The following is an 8,027-nucleotide window of genomic DNA, read 5'->3' on the forward strand; positions in this document are numbered from 1 at the left end:
GCTGCAGCCAGCGTCCAGCAGCTGATGGTGGGGTGGAGGAGCTGCAGCCAGCGTCCAGCAGCTGATGGTGGGGTGGAGGAGCTGCAGCCAGCCTCCAGCAGCCAGCCTCCAGCAGCTGATGGCGGGGTGCAGGAGCAGCAGCCAGCCTCCAGCAGCTGATGGCGGGGTGCAGGAGCAGCAGGCAGCCTCCAGCAGCTGATGGCGGGGTGGAGGAGCAGAAGCCAGCCTCCAGCAGCTGATGGCGGGGTGCAGGAGCTGCAGCCAGCGTCCAGCAGCTGATGGTGGGGTGGAGGAGCTGCAGCCAGCCTCCAGCAGCCAGCCTCCAGCTAGTGATGGCGGGGTGGAGAAGCAGGCAGCCTCCGTCAGCTGATGGCGGGGTGGAGGAGCAGAAGCCAGCCTCCAGCAGCTGATGGCGGGGTGCAGGAGCTGCAGCCAGCGTCCAGCAGCTGATGGTGGGGTGGAGGAGCTGCAGCCAGCGTCCAGCAGCTGATGGTGGGGTGGAGGAGCTGCAGCCAGCCTCCAGCAGCCAGCCTCCAGCAGCTGATGGCGGGGTGCAGGAGCAGCAGCCAGCCTCCAGCAGCTGATGGCGGGGTGCACGAGCAGCAGGCAGCCTCCAGCAGCTGATGGCGGGGTGGAGGAGCAGAAGCCAGCCTCCAGCAGCTGATGGCGGGGTGCAGGAGCTGCAGCCAGCGTCCAGCAGCTGATGGTGGGGTGGAGGAGCTGCAGCCAGCGTCCAGCAGCTGATGGTTGGGTGGAGGAGCAGCAGCCAGCCTCCAGCAGCCAGCCTCCAGCTAGTGATGGCGGGGTGGAGAAGCAGGCAGCCTCCATCAGCTGATGGCGGGGTGGAGGAGCAGAAGCCAGCCTCCAGCTGGTGATGGCGGGGTGCAGGAGCTGCAGGCAGCCTCCAGCAGCTGATGGCGGGGTGCAGGAGCTGCAGGCAGCCTCCAGCAGCTGATGGCGGGGTGGAGGAGCTGCAGCCAGCGTCCAGCAGCTGATGGTGGGGTGGAGGAGCTGCAGCCAGCGTCCAGCAGCTGATGGTTGGGTGGAGGAGCAGCAGCCAGCCTCCAGCAGCTGATGGCGGGGTGCAGGAGCAGCAGCCAGCCTCCAGCAGCTGATGGCGGGGTGGAGGAGCTGCAGCCAGCCTCCAGCAGCCAGCCTCCAGCTAGTGATGGCGGGGTGGAGAAGCAGGCAGCCTCCATCAGCTGATGGCGGGGTGGAGGAGCAGAAGCCAGCCTCCAGCTGGTGATGGCGGGGTGCAGGAGCTGCAGGCAGCCTCCAGCAGCTGATGGCGGGGTGGAGGAGCTGCAGCCAGCCTCCAGCAGCCAGCCTCCAGCTAGTGATGGCGGGGTGGAGAAGCAGGCAGCCTCCATCAGCTGATGGCGGGGTGGAGGAGCAGAAGCCAGCCTCCAGCAGCTGATGGCGGGGTGCAGGAGGTGCAGGCAGCCTCCAGCAGCTGATGGCGGGGTGCAGGAGCAGCAGGCAGCCTCCAGCAGCTGATGGCGGGGTGCAGGAGCTGCAACCAGCCTCCAGCTGGTGATGGCGGGGTGGAGGAGCTGCAGCCAGCCTCCAGCAGCCAGCCCCCAGCAGCTGATGGCGGGGTGGAGGAGCAGAAGCCAGCCTCCAGCAGCTGATGGTGGGGTGCAGGAGCTGCAGCCAGCCTCCAGCAGCCAGCCTCCAGCTGGTGATGGCGGGGTGGAGGAGCAGCAGCAGACAGCCTCCAGCAGCCAGCCAGCCTCCAGGAGCTGATGGCGGTGTGTGGGAGCAGCAGCCAGCCTCCAGCGTTCAGCCAGCATCCATCAGCTGATGGCGGTGTGAAGGAGCTGCAGCCAGCCTCCAGCAGGTCATGGTGGGGTGGAGGAGCAGCAGCCAGCCTCCAGCAGCTGATGGCGGGTTGCAGGAGCTGCAGCCAGCCTCCAGCAAATGATGGCGGGGTGCAGGAGCTGCAGGCAGCCTCCAGCAGCTGATGGCGGGGTGCAGGAGCAGCAGGCAGCCTCCAGCTGCTGATGACGGGGTGCAGGAGCTGCAACCAGCCTCCAGCTGGTGATGGTGGGGTGGAGGAGCTGCAGCCAGCCTCGAACAGCTGATGGCAGGGTGCAGGAGCAGCAGCCAGCCTCCAGCAGCTGATGGCGGGGCGCAGGAGCTGCAGGCAGCCTCCAGCAGCTGATGGCGGGGTGCAGGAGCAGCAGCCAGCCTCCAGCTGGTGATGGCGGGGTGAAGGAGCTGCAGCCAGCCACCAGCAGCTGATGGCGGGGTGAAGGAGCTGCAGCCAGCCACCAGCAGCTGATGGCGGGGTGGAGGAGCTGCAGCCAGCGTCCAGCAGCTGATGGTTGGGTGGTGGAGGAGCAGCAGCCAGCCTCCAGCAGCTGATGGCGGGGTGCAGGAGCAGCAGCCAGCGTCCAGCAGCTGATGGTTGGGTGGAGGAGCAGCAGCCAGCCTCCAGCAGCTGCTGGCGGGGTGCAGGAGCAGCAGCCAGCCTCCAGCAGCTGATGGCGGGGTGCAGGAGCTGCAGGCAGCCTCCAGCAGCTGATGGCGGTGTGCAGGAGCTGCAGCCAGCCTCCAGCAGCTGATGGCGGGGTGCAGGGGCTGCAGGCAGCCTCCAGCAGCTGATGGCGGGGTGCAGGAGCTGCAACCAGCCTCCAGCTGGTGATGGCGGGGTGGAGGAGCAGCAGCCAGCCTCCAGCAGCCAGCCTCCAGCTGCTGATGGCGGGGTGGAGGAACAGAAGCCTCCAGCAGCTGATGGCAGGGTGCAGGAGCAGCAGCCAGCCTCCAGCTGGTGATGGCGGGGTGGAGGAGCTGAAACCTGGGTCGGACCTGGTCTGCAGCAGGGCCCATTACCACTCAGAAGCTGATGGCAGTGTGTGTTTAGGTCCCTGCGGGGTGGATGAGCTGAAACCTGGGTCAGACTTGGTGTGCAGCAGGGCTCAGCACCCTCCAGAAGCCGATGACAGTGTGTCTTTAACTCCCTGCCTGGTGGGAGAGCTGAAAGCTGGGTCGGACCTGGTCTTTAGCAGAGCTCAGCAGCCTCCAGAAGCTGATGGCAGTGTGTGTTTCATCCCCTGCGGGGTGGGAGAGCTGAAACGTGGGTCGGACCTGGTCTGCAGCAGGGCCCATCACCATCCAGAAGCTGACGGCGGTGTGTGTTTAAGTCCCTGCGGGGTGGGAGAGCCATAACCTGGGTCGGACCTGGTCTGCAGCAGAGCTCAGCAGCCTCCAGAACCTGATGGCAGTGTGTCTTTAATCCACTGCGGGGTGCAGGAGCTGAAACCTGGGTCGGACCTGGTCTGCAGCAGGGCTCAGCAGCCAGCAGAAGGTGACGGCAGTGTGTGTTTAGTTCCCTGCGGGGTGCAGGAGCTGAAACCTGGGTCGGACCTGGTCTGCAGCAGAGCTCAGCAGCCAGCAGAAGGTGATGGCAGTGTGTGTTTAAGTCCCTGCCTGGTGGGAGAGCTGAAACCTGGGTCGGACCTGGTCTATAGAAGAGCTCAGCAGCCTCCAGAAGCTGATGGCAGTGTGTGTGTTTTGGTCCCTGCGGGGTGCAGGAGCAGGAACCCGGGTCGGACCTGGTCTATAGCGGAGCTCAGCAGCCTCCAGCAGCTGATGGCAGTGTGTGTTTAATTCCCTGCCTGGTGGGAGAGCTGTAACCCGGGTCGGACTTGGTCTGCAGCAGGGCCCATCACCATCCAGAAGCTGATGGCAGTGTGTCTTTAATTCCCTGCGGGGTGGAGGAGCAGAAACCTGGGTCGGACCTGGTCTATAGCAGAGCTCAGCAGCCTCCAGAAGCTGATGGCAGTGTGTGTTCAAGTCCCTGCGGGGTGGGAGAGCTGAAACCTGGGTCGGACCTGGTCTATAGAAGAGCTCAGCAGCCTCCAGCAGCTGATGGCAGTGTGTGTTTAAGTCCCTGCGGGGTGGGAGAGCTATATCCCGGGTCGGACCTGGTCTATAGCAGAGCTCAGCAGCCTCCAGCAGCTGATGGCAGTGTGTGTTTAAGTCCCTGCGGGGTGGGAGAGCTGAAACCTCGGTCGGACCTGGTCTATGGCAGAGCTCAGCAGCCTCCAGAAGCTGATGGCAGCGTGCCTCTAAGTCCCTGCCTGGTGGGAGAGCTGAAACCTGGGTCGGACATGGTCTGCAGCAGGGCTCGGCAGCCTCCAGCAGCTGATGGCAGTGTGTCTTTAAGTCCCTGCCTGGTGGGAGAGCTGAAACCTGGGTCGGACCTGGTCTATAGCAGAGCTCAGCAGCCTCCAGCAGCTGATGGCAGTGTGTGTTTAAGTCCCTGCCTGGTGTGAGAGCTGAAACCTGGGTCGGACCTGGTCTATAGAAGAGCTCAGCAGCCTCCAGCAGCTGATGGCAGTGTGTCTTTAAGTCACTGCCTGGTGGGAGAGCTGAAACCTGGGTCGGACCTGGTCTATAGTAGAGCTCAGCAGCCTCCAGCAGCTGATTGCAGTGTGTGTTTAAGTCCCTGCCTGGTGGGAGAGCTGATATCCGGGTCGGACCTGGTCCACAGCAGGGCCCATCACCCTCCAGAAGCTGGTGGCAGTGTGTGTTTAAGTCCCTGCGGGGTGCAGGAGCAGAAACCTGGGTGGGACCTGGTCTGCAGCAGAGCTCGGCAGCCTCCAGCAGCTGATGGCAGTGAGTGTTTAAGTCCCTGCGGGGTGGGAGAGCTATATCCCGGGTCAGACCTGGTCTAAAGCAGGGCCCATCACCCTCCAGAAGCTGGTGGCAGTGTGTGTTTAAGTCCCTGCGGGGTGGAGGAGCAGAAACCTGGGTCGGACCCGGTCTACAGCAGAGCTCAGCAGCCCCCAGAAGCTGATGGCAGTGTGTGTGTGTGTGTGTGTGTTTAAGTCTCTGCCTGGTTGGAGAGCCGATACCTGGGTCGGACCTGGTCTGCAGCAGGGCTCAGCAGCCTCCAGAAGCTGATGGCAGTGTGTCTTTCATTCCCTGCGGGGTGCAGGAGCAGAAACCTGGGTCGGACCTGGTCTATAGCGGAGCTCAGCAGCCTCCAGCAGCTGATGGCAGTGTGTGTGTTAAAGACCCTGCGGGGTGGGAGAGCTGAAACCTGGGTCGGACCTGGTCTGCAGCAGGGCTCAGCAGCCCCCAGAAGCTGATGGCTGTGTGTGTTTAAGTCCCTGCGGGGTGGGAGAGCTGAAACCTGGGTCGGACCTGGCCCGCAGCAGGGCCCATCACCCTCCAGAAGCTGATGGCGGTGTGGGTTTAAGTCCCTGCGGGGTTGAGGAGCTGAAACCTGGGTCGGACCTGGTCTGCAGCAGGGCCCATCACCATCCAGAAGCTGATGGCTGTGTGTGTTTAAGTCCCAGGGGGGTGGGAGAGCCATAACCTGGGTCGGACCTGGTCTGCAGCAGGGCTCAGCAGCCTCCAGTTGCAGATGGCAGTGTGTGTTTAGTTCCCTGCGGGGTGCAGGAGCTGAAACCTGGGTCGGACCTGGTCTATAGCAGAGCTCAGCAGCCTCCAGAAGCTGATGGCAGTGTGTCTTCAATTCCCTGCGGGGTGCAGGAGCTGATACCTGGGTCGGACCTGGTCTGCAGCAGGGCCCATCACCATCCAGACGCTGATGGCAGTGTGTGTTTAAGTCCTAGTGGGCTGCAGGAGCTGAAACCTGGGTCGGACCTGCTCTATAGTAGAGCTCAGCAGCCTCCAGAAGCTGATGGCAGTGTGTCTTTAAGTCCCTGCGGGGTGGGATAGCTGAAACCTGGGTCGGACCTGGTCTGCAGCAGGGCCCATCACCATCCAGACGCTGATGGCAGTGTGTGTTTAAGTCCTAGTGGGCTGCAGGAGCTGAAACCTGGGTCGGACCTGCTCTATAGTAGAGCTCAGCAGCCTCCAGAAGCTGATGGCAGTGTGTCTTTAAGTCCCTGCGGGGTGGGATAGCTGAAACCTGGGTCGGACCTGGTCTGCAGCAGGGCCCATCACCCTCCAGAAGCTGTTGGCAGTGTGTCTTCCATTCCTAGTGGGGCAGGGGAGCAAAGACCTGGGCAGAGGAGCGCCTGTCTGCATCCGATCCGGCCCCTCAGCAGCCCGCCGTGAGCCTTAGAGAACCCCCCCCCCCACCCCCCCACCCCACCCCCCCCGGCGGGCTCCAGGAACCGGGCCCTGCGTCGGACCCAGCTCAGGCAGGCCCTCCCTCGGGCCCTGCAGCAGGTGGCCCCGTCTATGCAGTCGAAAACCCCGCGAAAATCGGTGTAGAAACGCCCGAGAGGCGTGGTGCGGTTCCCCCGGCCGGTACCGGGTCCGGACCGGTCCGGAAGTCCACCCAGAACACTGCCTGGGGCTTCTGGGCGGCTCCCCAGGCGCAGGCAGTCGAAAACCGCGTGAAAATCGGTTCAGAATTGACAAAACGGCGACCTCGTCGCTCCAAAAACTAAGTCCAAACTAAGCCTTTCGCTTATCGCTTAACGCTTAAGGCGGTCGGCCTTATGGCCAGTAAATGAAAAGTGCCTGCGCCCCTGGAGGTTTTGGAAGGTGCGAGCGATGACCATGCTCGGGTTAGTAGGTGAGGCCATCGGAAAACCAGCGTGAGTTGGCGGGTTTGGGTGGCAATCTATTCCAGGCAGAGTCGACTATCTCTGGGCATCAATTTTGGGATTTTTCCGGCTCTGGTTCTGGGAGAAACGCAGGGGCAAAGTGCACGAGCCGCGGCCGATTTTGGTGGCCTGTCCCTGGGCACAAAGTCTGAGGAGTGTGGGCCTGGTTCTCCGAAAAATACCAGTCTGCTGGAGCTCACTCCCATGGCTCCAGGGGGCACGGCACACCCCCCGGTAGCCGACCAAAGTGCTCTACTCGGGCCAGACTCGGACCCACGACCCGGGGTGAGAACCACAACTACTGGTCATCCTTTTGACCTCCAGGGGGCGCGGCAGAGCCTCCCCAGTCCGACGCAAGTGCCCCACTTGGGCCATACTCAGACCCACGGCCCGGGGCGAGAACCACAACTACTGGTCATCCTTTAGACCTCCAGGGGGCCCGGCACAGCCTCCCTAGACCGACACAAGTGCTCCACTTGGGCTGTACTCTGACCCAAGTCCCGGTGCGAGAACCACAACTACTGGTCATCCTTTAGACCTCCAGGGGGCCCGGCACAGCCTCCCTAGGCCGACACAAGTGCTCCCTTTGGGCTATACTCTGACCCAAGTCCCGGGGCGAGAACCACAACTACTGGTCATCCTTTTGACCTCATGGTCATCCTTTAGATCTCCAGGGGGCCCGGCACAGCCTCCCTAGGCCGACACAAGTGCTCCACTTGGGCTATACTCTGACCCAAGTCCCGGGGCGAGAACCACAACTACTGGTCATCCTTTTGACCTCATGGTCATCCTTTAGATCTCCAGGGGGCCCGGCACAGCCTCCCTAGGCCGACACAAGTGCTCCACTTGGGCTATACTCTGACCCAAGTCCCGGGGCGAGAACCACAACTACTGGTCATCCTTTAGACCTCCAGGGGGCACGGCACACCCCCCGGTAGCCGACCAAAGTGCTCTACTCGGGCCAGACTCGGACCCACGACCCGGGGTGAGAACCACAACTACTGGTCATCCTTTAGACCTCCAGGGGGCCCGGCACAGCCTCCCTAGTCCGACACAAGTGCTCCACTTGGGCTATACTCTGACCCAAGTCCCGGGGCGAGAACCACAACTACTGGTCATCCTTTTGACCTCATGGTCATCCTTTAGACCTCCAGGGGGCCCGGCACAGCCTCCCTAGTCCGACACAAGTGCTCCACTTGGGCTATACTCTGACCCAAGTCCCGGGGCGAGAACCACAACTACTGGTCATCCTTTTGACCTCATGGTCATCCTTTAGACCTCCATGGGGCACGGCAGAGCCTCCCTAGGCCGACACAAGTGCTCCACTTGGGCTATACTCTGACCCAAGTCCCGGGGCGAGAACCACAACTACTGGTCATCCTTTAGACCTCCAGGGGGCACGGCACAGCCTCCCTAGTCCGACACAAGTGCTCCACTTGGGCTATACTCTGACCCAAGTCCCGGGGCGAGAACCACAACTACTGGTCATCCTTT

This window comes from Nothobranchius furzeri, unplaced genomic scaffold (genome assembly GCF_043380555.1).
Source record: "Nothobranchius furzeri strain GRZ-AD unplaced genomic scaffold, NfurGRZ-RIMD1 Scf068, whole genome shotgun sequence".
Classification (NCBI taxonomy): Eukaryota; Metazoa; Chordata; class Actinopteri; order Cyprinodontiformes; family Nothobranchiidae; genus Nothobranchius; species Nothobranchius furzeri.